Source organism: Panulirus ornatus, chromosome 10, assembly GCF_036320965.1.
Source record: "Panulirus ornatus isolate Po-2019 chromosome 10, ASM3632096v1, whole genome shotgun sequence".
In the NCBI taxonomy this organism is placed as follows: domain Eukaryota; kingdom Metazoa; phylum Arthropoda; class Malacostraca; order Decapoda; family Palinuridae; genus Panulirus; species Panulirus ornatus.
The window spans coordinates 17,988,867-18,013,041 of NC_092233.1; the positions used below are offsets into that span (position 1 = coordinate 17,988,867).

General features: G+C 43.8%; 2 long non-coding RNA genes across 2 annotated transcripts in view; both read right to left on the reverse strand.

Moving 5' to 3' along the window:
• Nucleotides 1-1,306: 1,306 nt before the first annotated feature.
• LOC139750660 (uncharacterized) lies at nucleotides 1,307-2,828 on the reverse strand. The gene is made up of 2 exons (XR_011713191.1): nucleotides 1,742-2,828; nucleotides 1,307-1,560 (listed from the first exon to the last, which is right to left on the reverse strand). It is a non-coding gene; the product is annotated as an uncharacterized lncRNA (long non-coding RNA).
• Nucleotides 2,829-16,896: 14,068 nt separating this feature from the next.
• Nucleotides 16,897-24,175, reverse strand: part of LOC139750661 (uncharacterized) — a 111,855-nt gene continuing 104,576 nt past the window's right edge. Inside the window, exon 2 of the long non-coding RNA XR_011713192.1 lies at nucleotides 16,897-17,920. This is a non-coding gene — a long non-coding RNA (uncharacterized lncRNA). The remainder of the gene's footprint in view (nucleotides 17,921-24,175) is intronic.

Here is a 24,175-nt window from a genome sequence, read left to right on the forward strand (position 1 = left end):
TAAAAGCATACGGGATTTTCATTACTTGTTTCGTTGCCAAGAATGAATGATAATGATGCACCGAATTATCAATAGAGCCCATGATATTCCTAATATAGCTTCACCATGATTGTGGGCAGGGTTAAGAAGGCTGGGAAAACATAAGGCTGGAGTTTAAATCTTTTTTATTAAAAAAAGAAACCCCACTGGTACGAAACACGAGCCAAAATGTGAAAAAAATTAAAGAAAATTCAAGCCTTTGGGAAAATCAGTCTGCATTTAAACCTTAGAAAACCTTACCTAATCTTCAAAAGAAATATGAGTGAACACTCGGAATCATCTGAACAGCCCACAGAATTTAAGTTCTCACATTATATGACACAATTGTATGGAGAAAGTTATCGTTCAATATACAGCCAGCTCACGGAACTAAACTGGAATTCTATCACAAAATGAACAACCACTTAACACACTGCACTTCAAACTCTTACCTTATCTTCTTTACCGATTTCTGGGTTCCATACATTCACATGAGCCACTTATACAGAGACAAAAACACTAAAACACTTACCTTCTCACTAGGAGCTGCTGAATCTAAGGAGCACAGTTTATTTCGTCCCGCAGAACGATTAGGCTTCTGACGAGACTGGCTTCCCAGTAGGGCGTTATTTTAACGAGCCAGTGCTGCGTATCCGCTTATGTTACACGTTTTTAAAATTACCTGGATAATTCTTTTCAATGCTGGAATCCTTCAATAAAGCAAATTACCAAATATCACAGGTACAGCAACGTGCTTAGAGGAGGAATGTTTTGATTCGCCAATATGGCCGCCCTGACAGCAGTTTCTGATGCTTCAAAACATCCTTCAATCACACTAAGGAAAGTACTATCACCGGAAAGTCAGTCAGATTACAAGGCTAGAACTTACCCTCGTATCATAAGTCAACAAACACTGAGAACACTTTGCTCACTTTTGATGTACAGGGTCAAATAAACAGCTGACGAGTACACACGTAAACATAAAACTCCGAGTCTAGCAACTCGTTCGAATGTATTACGCGTACGCTAAAAAATTGAGTAAAAATTTTTTTTCTAAGGTTTAGGAGCGTTTATGAATACAAAAGTATTGTTATTTGTACATCTAAGCCATATACATGTTATACTCATTAAGAATCAGAGAGAGCAGTGAACTTATTTGGTCAAATTATCACACTTTATCTTTGACGGAGAAACGGACGAAGTCAACTCGGTCATTTGAAATGGCACGTAAGTTTGTTACTCAGAATTAAGGTTAGTTCTTTGCAAGTGATGTAAACTCTTTCAGAAATCACTTAATATTCCTTTATTTAGCTAATGTTTTATATACACAATGTTTCCAGAAAGGCTTAGCTAATTGAGGCTGGCTGGATCCTATTTCTATAGCGCCTCGTTGCTCTCGCCTACCCGTGGGACATGTAACGCCACTATGAATCCACTCAAAATTTCCCACAGGCTTTGCCTTCCATTCTTTGTATAACCAAGATCAAAGCCACCCACAGGAACTGCTGGCAATGATATATCGCGGTGTTTTACATGAGTTTCCTGGGAAATTAGAAAAAAAAAGTATATGTAGGTAAGAGTAGCGAGAGCCAAGATACGACTAGGTTTTTATGTCTACCTAATCTACGTGACATATTCAACGGGCGTTGCTTGTTGTTTATACAGGAGGCGACAGGTAATTTAATCTATCTACCAAATTGAATACATCAGCTTCACTACATACCATAAGAGAAATGATGGGGAAAATATCCACCTCTGTTGTTTCATCAGACGGAATCTTTATTTTTCATGTCTATGGAGCCTTCCTCAACAGGTTGATGCAAGGATTTGTAACACGATTTCTGCCATTTTGGTTGCACACTTAGAGATGCGCGATAAATACATTTTTTTGTAGGGTAGCGAGGGAAACATGCTTCTCATTCACCCCCTCCCCCATCATACCTCCCCTAAAAGACAAGGAATAGCTAAGGTTATTTATATACCCATTATCAGTACAGTAGAATCACTGGTTGCTGGCACACAATAATATATAAACGTGACGAATTCGTTGGCAACACTATGTTGATCTTCAATGCGAGAAACTTCTCGTACAGTAGTGTGTGTGTGTGTGTGTGTGTGTGTCCAGACCATACCGCCTAGTGGTAAATATGATCTTCATGATGATAAACTCGGCTGAGAGAGAGAGAGAGAGAGAGAGAGAGAGAGAGAGAGAGAGAGAGAGAGAGAGAGAGAGAGAGAGTCATTAATCTTACTGATGTTCATTTACAGTATTTCTTGTTACCTTTTTCCGCGTTTGTGCTCCATAGCAACACTGATAACCAACACATATTCATTCACAGTTACTTCCAGTGTTGTCATGATCTTCATCATGCGTCGCGCCCGCCTTCTGTGCATCAATATATCGTATATATATGAAAATCACAGTTAGATTAAGACTCTCCAGATCCTTTATATTAAAACTTCTTTCAGTCAACACATTACGAAGATTACTTTTCGCCTCGCGTATCAAAAACAAACTTTTTTTTTTATTCTTTCCAAAACTTTAAAAAAAAAAATGAAGTTATTTTGATAATGAGGTTGATACCTTTCCTCTTGGAAGCCATTCACTGTATTGGTTGATTTCGCTAAAATAAGAGCAAACAAGATCAGTCAAGTGAATCATTTTATTTTCATGGTTCTTGTAATCTGTGGATTTTAAGCACCAAATAAGTACTGCAGAAATGATTTGAATTCCTGATCACCAGTGAGTAAGATGATGATTAGTAGATTTTAACCTATGGAAGAAAATGGTTCGACTCTTTAGAACGACGGTTGAACCTTGAACACGACAGTACGACACTTTTGAGTATTAGAGCCTTGCCATCCGTCGTGCTTAAGGGTCATACCGTCGTGCTCAAGGGTCAAACCGTCGTGCTCAAGGGTCACATCGTCGTGCTTAAGGGTCAAACCGTCGTGCTCGAGTCAAACCGTCGTGCTCGAGGGTCAAACCGTCGAACTCAAGGGTCACACCGTCGTGCTCAAGAGTCAAACCGTCGTGCTCAAGGGTCAGACCGTCGTGCTCAAGGGTCAAACCGTCGTGCTCAAGGGTCAAACCGTCGTGCTCAAGGGTCAAACCGTCGTACTCAAGGGTCACACCGTCGTGCTCAAGTCAAACCGTCGTGCTCAAGGGTCAGACCGTCGTGCTCAAGGGTCAAACCGTCGTGCTCGAGTCAAACCGTCGTGCTCAAGGGTCAAACTGTCGTGCTCAAGGGTCAAACCGTCGTGCTCGAGTCAAACCGTCGTGCTCAAGGGTCAGACCGTCGCGCTCAAGAGTCAAACCGTCGTGCTCAAGGGTCAGACTGTCGTGCTCAAAGGTCAGACCGTCGTGCTCAAGAGTCAAACTGTCGTGCTCAAGGGTCAGCCTGTCGTACTCAAGGGTCAAACCGTCGTGCTCAAGGGTCAAACCGTCGTGCTCAAGGATCAACCTGTCGTGCTCAAGGGTCAAACCGTCGTGCTCAAGGGTCAAACCGTCGTACTCAAGGGTCAAACCGTCGTGCTCAAGGGTCAAACCGTCGTGCTCAAGGGTCAAACTGTCGTGCTCAAGGGTCAAACCGTCGTGCTCAAGGGTCAAACCGTCGTACTCAAGGGTCAAACCGTCGCACTCAAAATGCTAACATCAACTTGTACCCATGCCTCCTGGCCTTCACTAGCAGTGACCTTCACTTACACACAGTTCAGTCGTCCAAGGTTATCGACCCACCTTCCCCTCGCCTGACCACAGTGAAGTGAAAAATATTTTGAGCGATCGAGGCCTGAACATGCAGGAGTGTGAAAGCCATGCACGGAAAGGTGAGGTGGAACTGAGAGGAGGGATTGTGGGGGAGGTGGAATATGGAAAAGGTGAGGTAGAACAGGGAGAAGAGGATTTGTGGAGGAGGTTAAGAGTGAATTGGAGTGATTGGGTGGGTACACAGGTGGTGGCGACGTCCTGTCCGTGGACTGAACCAAGGTAACTGACTACACCCAAGATAGTCGAACATGACAACAGACCACTACTCTACTTTTTCCATGTCGTCAAAATTTAGGCTAGAGAGAAAAATAGTAGAAAAGAACAACATCGAACGGTTTAAAACATCTTGAACCGGTTCACACAAACAATATTATTTAATACACAGTGGATTTAAAAATGATAATACGGATAGCGGGAAATATCAAGGAACCTTTTGATAACTGATCTAAATCAACTAAATGTGATATACAAACTTCACGAGTTTCCCATTCCAGATATAAGAGACATTAAATGATATAACATCACTACCATATAGTCTTACAAAGGAAAACATCATCTATTGCTGGGTATCCCCTGGCAATAGAAAACGGGGCGGCTTAGCCTCTGATCTACGCTGATATTGACATTTATCAAGATTAATAACTTTGTCCAAGTGAGGGAGCCCTAGCCTACATCAGGAGGAGGAGCCTGTGGAAGGCCTTGGATCGGCAGGAAAGCCCCTGGGGGGCCGGGGGTATATCCAGCACAGCTCACTGATCAAAGTGGTCAGTTATGGCAGGTCTCCTGCAGCGTCAGGACGGACGCTCGGCTCCAGCGAGCACGAATAACTGCCTTCCTCTCTATTATCGAACATTGCCACTGAATCCGGGTTGGGATCCTGAGGTTGTGTTTTTTTCATTTTATTATCAGTTTTTCTTAATGATTTAAACTGAAGTTCAAGTATTCTCTCTGGATTAAGATTACATGACACAGTCTTGTTACATATACACAGTCCCTTGTTATACAGTTAGTATTACAGTGACGTTTTAGAGTTAAAAAGAGTTATGTATTTAGTGAATGAGTGACCCCCATACGTAGTGTCAGTGTCTGAGGAAGATGATGAGGACTTTACGGTTGGTGGATGTGTAGCTTCACACTGACAGTCTTGATGACCCCGGTAACTGATAGTCCCGAAGACCAAATAACCAACCATCTTTTTAAACCACATCTTACAGAACACACACACACACACACACACACACACACACACACGAGCCCACTACACTTACAGTCCCATATGGGTCGACCTGAAGCAGTACAAGATCGAACCTTGGATGCGGAAGTCGGTCCACAGTAAACCCAACAGTTCATCCTCCCAAGAGGGTGACCGATAAAATGGGTACCTGGCTTAGGCCAGGGTATATGGCGTTAATGAGATAGACCGAGGAGGGCATTCACATATTCGACCCGGCTAGTAACAACATACTCGAGAACACACTCTCAAGTTTTCAAAAGAAAATTGCCTTTGCGAAGTACTTATGCTTGTATGTTGCTCCCTCGCCAAGGAAGATGTACAGTGGTGGTATAAAGAGTAAGGAAGCCTCCAGTGAAGAGAGAGAGAGAGAGAGAGAGAGAGAGAGAGAGAGAGAGAGAGAGAGAGAGAGAGAGAGAGAGAGAGAATGGCGTCAATGGTAAGACGACCATTACACTCGATCTTCCTTAAGGAGGAGTTAAGGAAACTTTGCAACACCTCCACAAGTGGCAATATACATTCCGTGTGCGGAGGTGGTCTGACACGGCTTCCCTAAAGCTTCACAAACTAGAAGGATAGAAACAGGGACAAAAATGACCGAGAAAACTCCTCTTATTTAGCAAAATCGAGTGTGACAGTTATACAGACTGCAGTGTCTTGGCCTCAGCTGTCCAAGATCACGTAGATGATATCATGAGAGAGGATGGCAAGATAATCTCTTGTATGATTATGAAGAACATCATATTATTCTGACCAGTGGATCATAACTGGGGTCTGTCTGTTGTGAGCAGCGGTGAGGTGAGGTGAGGTGAGGTAAGGTGGCCTCTGGTCATACCTTTATCATGTTCGTTGATCTGTGTTCCTCGTCTCCTTACTGCAGTGTTTTAGTTCCTGTGGTTAACATTCTTGTTGGTCCTGCCACTCGTATGGCTACAGTACCTACCATATTTCATCACCGACTCCTTTTTTTCTTTAATCCCTCTAACTATCTTCTTCATTCATCTTCATCATCTCTCCACATCTTCCTCTCTCAAACTTGCTGCGTCGATCACTTTACCCACCGTTGCCTTTCTTTATAATACCTCACTTCCCGCCCTAACTTTGGAGGGCGTTATCTCGCAACATATTCCGCCTTGAGAGAGCGTTAGGAGGAGGAGGAGGAGGAGGAGGCAGATCAGATAGGAGAGATCAGGAGAGAGAGAGAGAGAGAGAGAGAGAGAGAGAGAGAGAGAGAGAGAGAGAGAGAGAGAGAGAGAGAGAGAGAGAGAGACCCTCACCTCCAGGAGGTAGCGCAATCAGCTGGGTGGCTCTTGCATCCCAAGAACTGACACAACAACTTTGCGCCGGACGAGTTGCCACACAATCCATTTATCTCCCACCTCTTGAGTTTCCCCCTCTTCGTAATGCCCTGGAAGTGAGGGAGGCTAGGTAAAGTAGCTGGAATATATCATAAAGGAGGCTGAAATAGGGTTCCGGAATGAAGGCAAAGATGGTATAAAGGAATTTACAGAGCCACTCCGTCACAGTAAACCGTCCGGTGAAAATTTGGATAAGAAATATTGACTGTCATTTGTTACGGGTAAGAGATTTTTTTCCCCTTAGTTCTTAGGAAGTTATACTCGGGGTTCGTGTCCTCTATAATTCACAAGTGACAGGTTATGGCATATATATACAGAGACCCCGAGAGTTTGTCTTTTTCATGAATGGATAACAAATTGGTCATTAAAACTTCAGATTCAGGGACAAGGAGATTAAATTACATTTCAGGTTCTTCTGATGTTCGTAAAATATCACAAGATGAGAAATTTCTCGGCTACATTGTGTATATATATTTTCAGCGCTCCTACATTCTGCCTTGTGATAACAGGGTATAAATTCAGGCAGCCACAACTCTTGCACTTTCCCCATTTACATATGAGACAGGGAAGCAAGTAGCATTATATCTACATATATTTTCGAAGTTTTTCAAAAGAGATTTACGTCCCGAGCTGGCGGTAAGCCCAGCTACGTCCAGTATCAATGTAACGACACAGAAATGAACGATGACAATAGTGGGCATGACCCTGTAGTGCTGACGTTTTGAGTCACACTGTTGGAGTGTAGAGTGTGTAGGGATGAAGGACTCATACGAGCAGTGACGTTTTGAGTCACACTGTAGGAGTGTAGAGTGTGTCGTGATGAAGGACTCATACGAGCAGTGACGTTTTGAGTCACACTGTAGGAGTGTAGAGTGTGTAGTGATGAAGGACTCATACGAGCAGTGACGTTTTGAGTCACACTGTAGGAGTGTAGAGTGTGTCGTGATGAAGGACTCATACGAGCAATGACGTTTTGAGTCACACTGTAGGAGTGTAGAGTGTGTCGTGATGAAGGACTCATACGAGCAGTGAACGACCTTGATTACGACGGTTCTGACCAGACAACACGACCGGACGACCCTCAGGGTCAGGTCAAGAGCCAACGCTATCGTACCCCAAGGGTCGTGCTTGAAGGGTCGTACCGTCACGATTGAGGGATGGTAGTGCTCAAAACGCACTGTGGCGCTCAAGGGTCATATCGTCGTGCTAAAGTGTCGTGTTGTTGTGCTCAAGGGCTGGGTTGTCGTGATCGAGGGTCGTACCGTTGTGATCGAGGGTCGTACCGTTGTGATCGGGGTCGTACCATCCTGCTCGACCTTGAGAACACTAACTTAAGCACTTCAGTGTTATGACAACACTTTTGGCGAGGAAACGTGAGGGAGGTCAAGTATGAACGACAACCCACATACACATGTATATACATACACGTCCACACACGCACATATACATACCTCTACAACGTATACATATACATATATACACACACAGACATATACATATATACACATGTACATTCTTCATACCGTACATAATATTCCCTCTTGAACGAGCAAACTTCACACAAAAATATTCCAACTTTGACAACAGAGCAAGAAAAATTCCTGAGTCTAACAACTCAGTAAGAAACTCCAGCTTTCAGAGTACAGTAACTCAAGTTCCAGCGTACGATAGCTCAGTGACCTCCCGCGCGCGACGGATACGATACTCTCACCGTCACCCGTAGGGAAGACGCATGTGCTAAGTAGCCAGTTCTCCTGACGGCGTGACTGCTTCTCCTACAGGTAGGTCCTCACTGGGTCAGTGGGTGGCGCTAGTCTCAGGGAAAGATCTTATCATTGTTTAATCTGGGACAAATGATGAGTGGGAGGGTACGACTTGATACGACGGTACGACTCTTGAAGATACGACCACTGATCACGACGATACGACCCTTGAACACGACGATACGACCCTTGAACAAGACGATACGACCCTTCAACACGATGATACAACCCTTGAACACAATGTTACGACCCTTGAACACGACGGTGCGACCCTTGAACACGATGATACGACCCTTGAACACGATGATACGACCCTTGAACACGATGATGCGACCCTTGAACACGATGATACGACCCGTGAACACGATGATACGACCCTTGAACACGACGATACAACCCTTGAACACGATGATACGACCCTTGAACACGATGATACGACCCTTGAACACGACGATACGACCATTGAACACGATGATACGACCACTGATTACGACGATACGACCCTTGAACACGATGATACGACCCTTGAACACGATGATACAACCCTTGAACACGATGATACGACCACTGATCACGACGATACGACCCTTGATCACGACGATACGACCCTTGAACACGATGATACGACCCTTGAACACGACAGTGCGACCACTGATCACGATGATATGACCCCTGAACACGATGATACGACCCTTGAACACGACGGTGCGACCTTTGAACACGATGATGCGATCCTTGAACACGACGGTGCGACTCTTGAACACGATGATACGACCCCTGAACACGATGATACGACCACTGATCACGACGATACGACCCTTGAACACGATGATACGACCATTGAACACGATGATACGACCCTTGAACACGATGATACGACCCTTGAACACGACGGTGCGACCCTTGAACACGATCATACGACCCTTGAACACGACGGTGCGACCTTTGAGCACGATGGTGCGACCCTTCAGCACGATACAAACCTTTTGAGAATAATACTACCCTTGAGCATGATGGTCTGGCTACTGACCTGAACCTTAAGGGTCGTCCCGCCGTGCTTATGGGGCTGAACTGCTTTGTGCAAAGAATCAAGTCTTATCGTACACCAAGAGTTGAAGTTATCGTATACCAAGGGTTGAAGTTATCGTACACCAAGGGTTGAAGTTATCGTATACCAAGGGTTGAAGTTATCGTATACCAAGGGTTGAAGTTATCGTACACCAAGGGTTGAAGTTATCGTATACCAAGGGTTGAAGTTATCGTACACCAAGGGTTGAAGTTATCGTATACCAAGGGTTGAAGTTATCGTACACCAAGAGTTGAAGTTATCGTATACCAAGGGTTGAAGTTATCGTACACCAAGGGTTGAAGTTATCGTATACCAAGGGTTGAAGTTATCGTATACCAAGGGTTGAAGTTATCGTATACCAAGGGTTGAAGTTATTGTATACCAAGGGTTATCAAGTTATCGTATACCAAAGGTTGAAGTTATCGTATACCAAGGGTTGAAGTTATCGTATACCAAGGGTTGAAGTTATCGTATACCAAGGGTTGAAGTTATTGTATACCAAGGGTTGAAGTTATCGTATACCAAGGGTTGAAGTTATCGTATACCAAGGGTTGAAGTTATTGTATACCAAGGGTTGAAGTTATCGTATGCCAAGGGTTATCAAGTTATCGTATACCAAGCGTTGAAGTTATAGTATACCAAGGGTTGAAGTTATCGTATACCAAGGGTTGAAGTTATTGTATACCAAGGGTTGAAGTTATCGTATGCCAAGGGTTGAAGTTATCGTATACCAAGGGTTATCAAGTTATCGTATACCAAGCGTTGAAGTTATAGTATACCAAGGGTTGAAGTTATCGTATACCAAGGGTTGAAGTTATTGTATAAGAAGGGTTGAAGTTATCGTATACCAAGGATTGGAGTTATCGTATACCAAGCGTTGAAGTTATAGTATACCAAGGGTTGAAGTTATCGTATACCAAGGGTTATCAAGTTATCGTACCGATGGGGTCGAGTTATCGTATGCAAGGTAGGTACATGATCGTGTTCATGGTGGCTGGTCATCACCTTGAGAAGGTGACCTCATCATCCTGGGGGATGTAGGAGGGGAACTCATCCTCTGGAGTAAGGTCGAATTAAGCCTCTGGCGTTGTAATTATCAGTTCCGACCACCACCGCAGCCACGACGGTGGCGCTGTGATGGCGATGTTCCTCCTTACTCCCCCCCACCATCGACTCCTGCACAACGCATCTGTCAGATGTTGATTTCAGATGGATGCCGACCAGTGCCTCCGTGCATTCACTCCCGCGCGATCGTTCGCAGCTCAAGTACATCCTCAGGAAGTGTGTGTGTGTGTGTGCTGTGTGTGTGTGTGTGTGTGTGTGTGTGTGTGTGTGTGTGTGTGTGTGTGCGTGCGTGTGTGTGTATGTGTGTTAAGAGAAAATGGTGAATTTCTGAGTGAGTTTTGAATCTAACCTATTCAAATAGTGGCTTTACATACAGGTTTTCTTGTCAAATAAGGATATATATATATATATATATATATATATATATATATATATATATATATATATATATATATATATATATATATATAACTTATATATATATAACTTATTGTGTTTCATTTTCCCTGTGGATTTATAGGAATATATATATATATATAATATATATATATATATATATATATATATATATATATATATATATATATATTTTATTTATTTTGCTTTGTCGCTGTCTCCCGCGTTTGCGAGGTAGCGATATATATATATATATATATATATATATATATATATATATATATATATATCGCTACCTCGCAAACGCGGGAGACAGCGACAAAGCAAAATAAATAAAATATATATATATATATATATATATATATATATATATATATATATATATATATATATTATATATATATATATTCCTATAAATCCACAGGGAAAATGAAACACAATAAGTTCCCAAGTGCACTTTCGTGTAATAATCACATCACCAGGGGGAGACACAAGAGAGAAATATAACAGTCCGTTGATATACATCGAAGAGACGAAGCTAGGACGCCATTAGGTAAACATGCATATATATATGCTAAAGACGACTCTGATTTATTTGCCTTTAATAACACAAACCCACAAGTCAGGCTAGAAGTCTACATCAAGACACTCAAGAGTCTGGGGGAGACTCCCCTTCACTGGTATTTCCATTATTCACACGAGGTCAACTCATACAGTTCGTGGGGTCGAGTTATCGTGGTCTTTAAGATCACTACCAATGGCCAAAGGAGGTTTTACAGGCAGCTAGAGCAAGACATATCCCTCATACATCATACATCATCATACATCATCATCAATTCCTTGGACTAAAACCCACATTACCGACATGAACGGAAGAGGAAGATGCATACGTGACAATGCACGCACGTGCGAGAGTGGAAGGACTTTACTGACGACGTAATTTTGCCAAGAGGCGGGGCTAGCGCGTGGCGTTCACCGCAGGAAAAACAGAGGATTACCACGAACCATGACTAGAAATTCTTATTTCTGAGAGCGGATATCAATTCGTAATCGGCTGGAAAGGCATCTTCCAGTAATCGCATCGGAACAAAATCTTCCAGTCGCGTCGAGGAGGAGGAGGAGAGACCCCCCCCCACAGAGGAGCACGGTGGGCCAACTCTGGACGAAGGAAGGGATATTAAGAAAGTTGTATTTCGTCCATGTTCACTGGGGAGAGAGAGAGAGAGAGAGAGAGAGAGAGAGAGAGAGAGAGAGAGAGAGAGAGAGAGAGAGAGAGAGAGAGAGAGAGAGAGAAACCTTTGAGTTTTTGAGTTCTGTGATGACACTGAACCCCTACGTTGTCCCCTCTGTATAGTACCGGATTCATAGCCTATAGTTACCTAACCTAACCTAACCTAACCTAACCTAACCTAACCTAACCTAACTACTAGCCTTACCTAACCTAACCTAATCTAGCCTTACCTAACCTAACCTAACCTAACCTAGCCTTACCTAACCTAACCTAACCTAACCTAACCTAGCCTTACCTAACCTAACCTAATCTAGCCTTACCTAACCTAACCTAGCCTAATCTAACCTAACCTAACCTAACCTTACCTATCCTAACCTTACCAAATCTTAAGAAAAAAAAATACCCTTTATGTAAATGTTATGGGTAAGAAAGGAAGAACTTAAGACTTCATTAAAAAAGTTTTAAAGTTTCCGTGATTGTCACATAACTTTATCATGGGATCAAGATGGCGCCTGCGCCGTGTCTGTAAATAAAAACATTCATGGTCTCGATTTCAAGATTAACTCTGACATCTTAAGATACTCGGCATGGGTTATGTGTGTGTGTGTGTGTGTGTGTGTGTGTGTGTGTGTGTGTGTGTGTGTATAGTGAGTGGTTGTGGCACACTGAGCATGGGTTGTGAGGGTGTGTGTGTGTGTGGCTAGAGTGGTTGCAACACACTGAGCATGAGTTGTGAGGGTGTGTGTGTGGCTAGAGTGAGTGGTTGCAACACACTGAGCACGGGTTGTGGGTGTGTGTCTGTGGCTAGAGTGAGTGGTTGCAACACACTGAGTATGGGTTGTGGGGGGGGGGTGTGTGGCTAGAGTGGTTGCAACACACTGAGCACGGGTTGTGAGGGTGTGTGTGTGTGTGGCTAGAGTGGTTGCAACACACTGAGTATGGGTTGTGAGGGTGTGTGTGTGTGTGGCTAGAGTGGTTGCAACACACTGAGCATGGGTTGTGAGGGTGTGTGTGTGTGTGGCTAGAGTGGTTGCAACACACTGAGCACGGGTTTTGAGGGTGTGTGTGTGTGTGTGTGGCTAGAGTGGTTGCAACACACTGAGTATGGGTTGTGAGGGTGTGTGTGTGTGGCTAGAGTGGTTGCAACACACTGAGCATGGGTTGTGAGGGTGTGTGTGTGGCTAGAGTGAGTGGTTGCAACACACTGAGCATAGGTTGTGGGGGGTGTGTGGGGCTAGAGTGAGTGGTTGCAACACACTGAGTATGGGTTGTGGGTGTGTGTGTGGGGCTAGAGTGAGTGGTTGCAACATACTGAGCATAGGTTGTGGGGGGTGTGTGGGGCTAGAGTGAGGTATTGTGGGTACTTGAAGCAACCTCCTCCCCCTCCACGTAACTGAGGAAACGAATATGAAATAAGAGACAGAAGGCACGGATACACAGGTAGATAGATAAATAGACAGATAGATAGATGGATGGCTGTTAAACAGATGCGCACACGGACGAATAAGTAACCACACAGATAGATATATGAATAGACAGACGGATAGAAAGAAAGATGTATAGATAAATTTTCCTTCATAATTGTTCGCCGTTTCCCGCGTGAGCGATGTAGCGCCAGGAACAGACGAAGAAAAGGCCTCATTCGCTCGCATCCATTCTATATCTTGCCAAGGACATTGGCTGTCCCGGTACTCTTTGGTGTGGTAAACTCCGAGCTCAGAGAGAGAGACAGAGAGAGAGAGAGAGAGAGAGAGAGAGAGAGAGAGAGAGAGAGAGAGAGAGAGAGAGAGAGAGAGAGAGAGAGAGAGAGAGAGAGAGAGAGAGAATTTTCCGGTAACTCACCCATAATTCCTGAGCGGGCAACCTCTGGGCTTAGGTTAATATGAGGGAAGATAAGTTATGCGAGACGAACAAAATAGAATCGGCGATCTGTTTTCACCGACATCCCTGAGAGCTTAAACCTCAAGCCAGCCACCCAGCCAGCCACCCAGCAAGCCAGCCACCCAGCCAGCCAACCAGCCAACCAGCCAGCCAACCAGCCAGCCAGCCAACCACCCAGCCAGCCAGCCAGCTAGCCAGTCAGTTAGACATCAGTCCCTTGCAGCAGCTACAGCGACGCCCCTGGGGATGTTAAACACTAACGACTTCCGCAAGTCATGTCCAGGTTGATGGGGAAACAGCTGACGGACGTCTGCAGGTCGGCCTCGTCCCTCGGGGTTACTACCATAATGGGCCACTGCTGGGAAGCTGGTTAATCCATCAGGCTAGATGGGTTGGGTGTCAGTACCATACATACTGGCCCCGGGCCATCATCATATCCACCCTCACAATGTATACCCGAACTAAGACATAACACACTCCTCCTCTCCTCACACACTTCGCTCTGGGGGTCGAGTCTCACGTATGAGTGTAAATTCCTTTCGCTGTTTACATCCACTCGTCGCAAACCCGGACGTTCCTCAACGGGTCCAGCTGCTACTCTACTGCAGGAAGAAGAGTCAACAAACCCACAAATAAAGTAGAGCAAGGAAAGTAAATATGAATAGAACCATATCATACACCAATGACGCTCTAATTCTATATTTCTATGTGGCTGCTAACTTACTCACATTTCCACCTTGTGGCCTTCCTCTCGCCTGCCCTGTGTCCGGGGTCGGTGAAGCACATCACAGAATCATGAAATACAAAACGCATCGTTGGGCTCCCGGGAGATGGAGCTGTGAAGTGGCAGCGTGAGGGACTTAAGCAACGTAAAGCAGATTTGACCTCAGTACTGGAAGTGGTAACCAAAGCGTGAGGGGGGGAAGGAGGGGGGAAGATCTATCCACGTCGCTCTGGCTCTCTCCACAACACACCAGTGAGGCAAAGACTCCCTCAGAAGCGGTGTGTGTTTGTGTGTGTGTGTGTGTGTGTGTGTGTGTGTGTGTGTGTGTGTGTGTTGGATACGTACTTAGTAAAGTGTATATAGGTGTGTAAATGTGTGTCTGAGTGTCAATGATGTCTCCTATGTGTTTGCAATGTTTGTGTATCATTTGTTCTTGTGTTTGGTAGTTTACATGCACTTTTGCTTGCGTACATTTCCTTACGTGTATGTGCGTGCAATATATGTGTGTGCAATATATGTGTGAGAGCTTGCTTATATATGTGTACATGTGTATGTCTAACGTATGAGTGTTGAGTGCGTACACATCTGTGGGTGTGTGGGTGTACGTGTGAGAAACAGGTGCCCAAGTCGTCCGTAACAAGCTGTGCGAGGAGGGAGATAAGGCAGGCCCGCGGGTAAGGCCAGATCACTGATAGCGGACGGCCCATCACCAGCCAGCCAGGGTCCTCCTCCAGCAGCAGCGGCAGAGAGAGAGAGAGAGAGAGAGAGAGAGAGAGAGAGAGAGAGAGAGAGAGAGAGAGGTCTACTGGTCTGTGTGTTTATCCCTGTCATCATACGGACCAAGTCATGTATCTTGAACCTTCGTCATAGACATTAAGACGCATTCTAGTGATATATTTTGGTACACACGGTAAAATAAGTATCTACCCGGATGGGTCCGATGAATTTCGAAGTGATCGATACGACTTGTGTTATCTCGGTAGGGATAGTGAGAGTGAATAAGAGACAAGTTTCCTGATTATCATGACAGCCTCACTTTATAGTAAATTCCACCGAAATATAACATCAGTATAGCTTTTGTTAGGGCCAATGACCGGAAATGTCGCTAGCAATTGACATATCGTAGTATCATGAAAGAAGAGCTAGCGTGAGCTCAGAACATTGGGAATTTCTTAAAATCCTTCGTCAGTGGTGTCATATTGTTTCCCACAATAAGTGACATGATACTTTTTTTTTGTACCGTGTTTAAGATACTTTTTTTTTTTTTACCATGTTTACATACACAAACGGTCACGGGGAGGGACAGATTTACCCCAAGACTCGTCTGCAGCGCTGAAGACAGCCCACAGTCTATGATATAAACAACAGTAAAAAGGAACTTCCTACGAACACGTTTAAACCCCCTCGAACACGACAGGGCGTTACCAACGTGGGTTGTTCGGTCGTGTTCAAGGATCTAACTGTCGTACCCAGGGTGGGAGGGAGGGAGGGAGGGAAGGAGGGATGGATGTAGGGAGGGAGGGAGGGTGTTGAAAGGGAGGGAGGGAGGGAGGTGTTGTTGAAGGGCATGCTAATGAAGGGCTCTCAAAACACGACATCGTTCCTCTGTTACAGCAGCTGGTAGGACTCTTCGCTATGATCCTCTCTTAGTTTGCTCGAGATTAATGCCTGGATTAGACATACATTTCTTCCTTTTTTCTTCTTCCTTTCCTCTGGTCGTGACGCACAAGTGATGCTTAAACCGAGAAATGTTTCCTCTGTTATTACCGACGGGACTCGTCATCACTACTTCAGGATGAGCCCCTCTCTCACTCAGCTGGAGATTACTGTTTGGATTAGATCTAGTTGGGGATTACCAGACTCCATCCAGCTCATACAAAATCCAGCGTATCATAAGAGGAGGGAGTCAGGGGGGTATTGCCTACCTCATGCCTTCTGATGGTAAACAGAAACGTCATTTTCAGTTATTGACGCAGTTTTACGTTGGAGTCATAACTATCAAATCAAATCGCGGATGTATGCTTATATGTGTTTGTGCATATATATATATATATATATATATATATATATATATATATATATATATATATATATATATATATATACAGAAGGATTCAGGGGTGTTCTCAGCATCTTTCAGTGGGTATGAGGCTGGAGCAATACTCATAACCTTGGAGTCAAAAGGAAGCAAGTGTTAGTGTCTCATTCTACACTGTAGTCTACTCTGAGTTTCATCCTCCATTTCCGGGTATACGAGGGTGAATATCTCTCTCCAGTACGGCTTTCCCTCCCTTATCCCCTGTATCTTTTCTCTCTCTCCCTCCTTTCCCCCTTTCTGTCTCTCACTTTAAACTTTCTCTCACTCTTCCTTTTCATTTTTTACTCTCTCTCTCACTCTCTCTCTCTCTCTCTCTCTCTCTCTCTCTCTCTCTCTCTCTCTCTCTCTCTCTCTCTCTCTCTTCCCCTCCCCTTCTCCCCCTCTAGCTGTAAACATCACTAATCCAACACCCTTGCTAAACAAACACCTGGCCAACGCCCCGCCACCAGCAGCAGCAGCAGGGGAGACCTGATCAAACCTTGCTGCTGCCGGGGAGCGAGTTGGGCAGGGGGTCCCTACCCGAAGGGGAGACTTGACTGACACTCGATTTGACTCTAGCGTCCAGGAGTACATGGGAAGGGCAGGTAACGGGAGACCTGATGGCCCATAACGAGGTTATCTGCGGTTATAATCTTATCTTGCGACAGAAATAGGATTGGAAAGCAAAAAAGGCGCCTTCCCCCATCCACCACACCCTCCGGCTCAACAACCAGAAAAGGAAAAAGAAGCTTCCCTTCCAAAATACTTCTATGGAAGGGAAACCATTTCTACACCACCCTTACCTACGCCGTCATTTTCAACATACAATGCATTAATAGCATCTTTGATTTTTCTTTTCTTGCTGCTTACGAATGACAAATTTCATGATGGTTTTTGATTGTGTTGTGAAAATTCTTTGTTTTTCAGTAATCTTTTCCACGAGTTCTGATTTCCTTTCAGTAATTCCTTCGTCATCTTATGTACATTTCATCGTCCGGTTGGTTCACGAGTTCTGATTTCCTTTCAGTAATTTCTTCGTCATCTTACGTACATTTCATCGTCCGGTTGGTTGTCACTTCATTCAGATGACCTGTAAACATTTCTTTTAGTCTTGAAATCGCAAGTCTTTCCAGTCATCCAACCTGGCAGATCTCCCTCACACCGACCTACAGACGCTGTCTCTTTCTCAGGGGTAAGTCTCTTATTCTTGAAGATCTTCCACATCTTCTCAACTGGATCCATATCAAAGAGTCTTATCCAGTGAATGATACCTCTGTCTCGCTGCATCTCCTCCAAGTCTGATGGTTTCGAAGCTGACATCATCATTCATCCTTGAAACTGCAAAAGGAATATAAACTTAATCCGATGACAAATATGTTCGCTGTTTCCTACCTTTGCATCGACCCTACATGCATTAAGCACGTCTCTGTGGACGTCAATAAATCTAAAATATTGCTAACTCCTAATGGATTCCTGGTAATTTCCTTCTAAAACCAATCTTCTAGTAAATGCTGTTGTTTTTAAACTCTACACTTATTGCTTCCTTGTTATTTACCTGTGATTTAACCTCCTTGTACAATGCAATATCGATTTCTACAATTTGTTCCAAGGTTCTATACATTATTCATTATTTTGTTCATATATGTTTCAGTTCAATATATAATGAATCGCATATATACCGACATCAATCAGTCTAACTCTGGTTACATTTAAGCTTATCTTTCACGCAGAGCATGACACCTCCACCTGCCTTGTGCACGGGATCTTAACTGAAAACGTCATGTGGAAACAATACATTTTGGTATCTGACCAGATTTCTGTCATTGCTATGATCTCAGGGTTTTCATATAAAGTATATGATGTTAGTTCACAGCGTTTTACAATAACACTTCTGGAATTAGTGGAAAAATAACTTATTATTCATGTATCGCTCAGAAAGGCTAGACGAGCAGGTGTCACAAGTCTCTGGGGTCAGATCTCACTAGTTAAGTCCATCAGGTGTGGTTTCACTCGACCTGTCAGACAGGGGAAGACCTGATCTCTTTGTTATGAGTAGATGTGCCAGCCAGGCTCCTGACGGAGGTGACATATCTTAAAGTCCCTCCTAACTTCAGCAGACGTGATGCATCACACGCCTGCCTGCCTTTCTTCTGCGCCTTCTTCGCCTGTAAACACTAGTCAACTCTTCCTTATGCCCAACTACAAAATGCTTTAGAAAAAAAAGATTCTTTTACTCATTTGATTCCCTCCCTCCAACCCCCTAAAAAAAAGGATTATCGATTTTCATCACGTATTTGGGAACGTTGTGAATTAAACTAGTTTTGGGTGTTAAGCATTCATACCGACTTCGTAGAACTAATGCATGAATACAGGTCTCGTATAACTCAGATTATCAAATTAGTTTTAGATATCATGGACATCCGACGCTAACTCAGAGAATGATCATCAGCCACGCCAGAGACAATAAATCTTCAAAATACCTGGCTATGAGAGAGATCAAATATCACGGTAATATACCACTTGAACGTTCGCTTTTCACTGAAAAACCTGTGGGAAGCATTTTTCTTCGTGCTTATTGTTAAGAGCGACGAAGATATAATATTAATCCTCAATTACAATTTTTTTTTTCTTCTTTCAACCTGCCCACAGCAGCGTCAGGTCAGATGAGATTCGATACGATGAAAGTTCAACGTTTCCGTGAAATATTTAAGTCTAACGGGATGTGAACGAAGATGGGGAAGTGTGACAGAAAATGGGTCGTCATATATACCAAGGCTGCTGCTGTCTGTGAGGGTTCCTCCTTCTGCGGGTTCTGAGAGGCAGGGGTCGCGCTGTCTATCCATGTGTGATATGTCTGTCTAATCCGTCTATCTGTACATCTGTCTGGCTGAGACAGGGACCACGGCCGATTTTTCTACCTGCCTTTGATACATAGAGAATTCTAATTGCTTGTCTGTCTTAGTTTACGTTTCTTTCTGTCGGTCTGTCTATACGTCTACCTGTCTATATATCACATCAGTGACGTAGTATGGACAGTAACCCTCTTTGGCCATAATAGTACGATCGGTGGGTATCTAATGACTTGACCTTTGACCTGACCCTTAAGGGTCAGGTCAAGGATCATGTATCGTCATGTACAAGTAACATACCGTCATGCTCAAAGGTCCTACCATCGCACGCAAGGGTCACGGACCGTCATGCTCCAGGGTCACGGACCGTCATGCTCCAGGGTCGTACCATCATGTTCAGAAGTCGTGCCATCTTACCCAAGGGAAGCACCGCCATGCTCAAAGGTTCCATCATTGTGCTCAAGGGTCGTATGGTTGTACCTAAGCGTTGTATGGTCGTACTCATAGGTCATATGGTCATGTTCAAGGGTTATATGGTCGTGCTTAAGGGTTGTAAGGTTGTACTTAAGGGTTGTATGGTCGTACTCAAGGGTCATATGGTTATACTCAAGGATCATATGGTCGTACTTAGGGTCGTAAGGTCGTACTCAAGAGTTGCATGGTCGTACCCAAAAGCATATGGTCGTATTCAAGGGTAGTATGGTCGTACCCAAGGGTCATATGGTCGTACTTAAGGGTCGTATGGTCGTACCCAAAGGTCATATTGTCGTACTCAAGGGTAGTATGGTCTTATCGAAGGGTCGTACGGTTGTACCCAAAAGTCATATGGTCGTACTCAAGGGTAATATGGTCGTACTCAAGGGTAATATGGTCGTAACCAAAAGCCATATGGTCGTACTTAAGGGTCGTAAGATCGTACCCAAGAGTCAGATGGTCGTACCCAAAAGTCATATGGTCGTACTCAAGGGTCGTTTGGCCGTGTTCAGGGGGTTCGCTATTATCCATGAACTAAACCAAAAGGAAATCTTGAAACCAATGATAATCAAAACATAATTCTCCGAGACGAAATAAAAATAACACCTACCTATACACATCGTCAGCGTGAGTTTACACACGAGTTTATATACCGAGTTCCGTCCTTAAGTAAACCTGAGGGTGAGAAACTGATAGGGATTTTCCCCCTTAAGAACACCCGTAGAGCTGCACTATCTGCTTGTCGTGTACGAGAATATGATCTCCTTCAGTTTACACGTTGTGTTTCATCGCTACTTCTGTTTTACATCTGTTGAATCTTATAACTTTTTTGCTATATTATCTACCGTATACCTGTTGTGGGTCATGAGTTCTATACCTGTTGTGGGTCATGTGTTCTATACCTGTTGAGGGTCATGAGTTCTATACCTGTTGTGGGTCATGTGTTCTATACCTGTTGTGGGTCATGTGTTCTATACCTGTTGTGGGTCATGAGTTCTATACCTGTTGTGGGTCATGTGTTCTATACCTGTTGTGGGTCATGTGTTCTCTATCTGTTGTGGGTCATGTTCTATATCTGTTGTGGGTCATGTGTTCTATACCTGTTGTGGGTCATGTGTTCTATATCCGTTGTGGGTCATGAGTTCTATACCTGTTGTGGGTCATGTGTTCTATACCTGTTGTGGGTCATGTGTTCTATATCTGTTGTGGGTCATGCGTTCTATACCTGTTGTGGGTCATGTGTTCTATATCTGTTGTGGGTCATGTGTTCTATATCTGTTGTGGGTCATGTGTTCTATACCTGTTGTGGGTTTTGTGTTCTATATCTGTTGTGGGACGTGTTCTATATCTGTTGTGGGTCATGTGTTCTATACCTGTTGTGGGTCATGTGTTCTATACCTGTTGTGGGTCATGTGTTCTATATCTGTTGTGGGTTATGTGTTCTATATCTGTTGTGGGTCATGTGTTCTATATCTGTTGTGGGTCATGGGTTCTATACCTGTTGTGGGTCATGTGTTCTATACCTGTTGTGGGTCATGTGTTCTATACTTGTTGTGGGTCATGTGTTCTATATCTGTTGTGGGTCATGTGTTCTATACCTGTTGTGGTTCATGTGTTCTATACCTGTTGTGGGTCATGGGTTCTATATCTGTTGTGGGTCATGAGTTCTATACCTGTTGTGGGTCATGTGCTCTATACCTGTTGTGGGTCATGTGTTCTATATCTGTTGTGGGTCATGCGTTCTATACCTGTTGTGGGTCATGTGTTCTATATCTGTTGTGGGTCATGTGTTCTCTATCTGTTGTGGGTCATGTGTTCTATACCTGTTGTGGGTCATGTGTTCTATATCTGTTGTGGGACGTGTTCTATATCTGTTGTGGGTCATGAGTTCTATACCTGTTGTGGGTCATGAGTTCTATACCTGTTGTGGGTCATGGGTTCTATACCTGTTGTGGGTCATGTGTTCTATACCTGTTGTGGGTCATGTGTTCTATATCTGTTGTGGGTCATGTGTTCTATACCTGTTGTGGGTCATGAGTTCTATACCTGTTGTGGGTCATGTGTTCTATATCTGTTGTGGGTCATGTGTTCTATATCTGTTGTGGGTCATGAGTTCTATACCTGTTGTGGGTCATGAGTTCTATACCTGTTGTGGGTCATGGGTTCTATATCTGTTGTGGGTCATGAGTTCTATACCTGTTGTGGGTCATGTGTTCTATACCTGTTGTGGGACGTGTTCTATATCTGTTGTGGGTCATGAGTTCTATACCTGTTGTGGGTCATGTGTTCTATACCTGTTTTGGGACGTGTTCTATATCTGTTGTGGGTCATGAGTTCTATACCTGTTGTGGGTCATGTGTTCTATATCTGTTGTGGGTCATGTGTTCTATATCTGTTGTGGGTCATGAGTTCTATACCTGTTGTGGGTCATGTGTTCTATACCTGTTGTGGGACGTGTTCTATATCTGTTGTGGGTCATGAGTTCTATACCTGTTGTGGGTCATGTGTTCTATACCTGTTGTGGGACGTGTTCTATATCTGTTGTGGGTCATGAGTTCTATACCTGTTGTGGGTCATGCGTTCTATATCTGTTGTGGGTCATGTGTTCTATACCTGTTGTGGGACGTGTTCTATATCTGTTGTGGGTCATGAGTTCTATACCTGTTGTGGGTCATGTGTTCTATATCTGTTGTGGGTCATGAGTTCTATACCTGTTGTGGGTCATGTGTTCTATATCTGTTGTGGGTCATGTGTTCTATATCTGTTGTGGGTCATGTGTTCTATACCTGTTGTGGGTCATGTGTTCTATATCTGTTGTGGGTCATGAGTTCTATACCTGTTGTGGGTCATGTGTTCTATACCTGTTGTGGGTCATGTGTTCTATATCTGTTGTGGGTCATGAGTTCTATACCTGTTGTGGGTCATGTGTTCTATATCTGTTGTGGGTCATGAGTTCTATACCTGTTGTGGGTCATGTGTTCTATACCTGTTGTGGGTCATGTGTTCTATATCTGTTGTGGGTCATGAGTTCTATACCTTTTGTGGGTCATGTGTTCTATACCTGTTGTGGGTCATGTGTTCTATACCTGTTGTGGGTCATGTGTTCTATACCTGTTGTGGGTCATGTGTTCTATATCTGTTGTGGGTCATGAGTTCTATACCTGTTGTGGGTCATGTGTTCTATATCTGTTGTGGGTCATGTGTTCTATACCTGTTGTGGGTCATGTGTTCTATATCTGTTGTGGGTCATGTGTTCTATATCTGTTGTGGGTCATGTGTTCTATATCTGTTGTGGGTCATGAGTTCTATACCTGTTGTGGGTCATGTGTTCTATACCTGTTGTGGGTCATGTGTTCTATACCTGTTGTGGGTCATGTGTTCTATACCTGTTGTGGGTCATGTGTTCTATATCTGTTGTGGGTCATGTGTTCTATATCTGTTGTGGGTCATGTGTTCTATATCTGTTGTGGGTCATGAGTTCTATACCTGTTGTGGGTCATGTGTTCTATACCTGTTGTGGGTCATGTGTTCTATACCTGTTGTGGGTCATGTGTTCTATACCTGTTGTGGGTCATGTGTTCTATACCTGTTGTGGGTCATGTGTTCTATTTCTTTTGTGGGTCATGTGTTCTATATCTGTTGTGGGTCGTGTGTTCTATATCTGTTGTGGGTCATGAGTTCTATACCTGTTGTGGGTCATGTGTTCTATACCTGTTGTGGGTCATGTGTTCTATACCTGTTGTGGGTCATGTGTTCTATATCTGTTGTGGGTCATGTGTTCTATATCTGTTGTGGGTCATGTGTTCTATATCTGTTGTGGGTCATGTGTTTTTATATCTGTTGTGGGTCATGTGTTCTATATCTGTTGTGGGTCATGAGTTCTATACTGTTGTGGGTCATGTGTTCTATACCTGTTGTGGGTCATGTGTTCTATACCTGTTGTGGGTCATGAGTTCTATACCTGTTGTGGTCATGAGTTCTATACTGTTGTGGGTCATGTGTTCTATAACTGTTGTGGGTCATGTGTTCTATAACTGTTGTGGGTCATGTGTTTCTATATCTGTTGTGGGTCATGTGTTCTATATTGTTGTGGGTCATGAGTTCTATACCTGTTGTGGGACGTGTTCTATATCTGTTGTGGGTCATGTGTTTCTATATCTGTTGTGGGTCATGAGTTCTATACCTGTTGTGGTCATGAGTTCTATACCTGTTGTGGTCATGAGTTCTATACTGTTGTGGGTCATGAGTTCTATACCTGTTGTGGTCATGA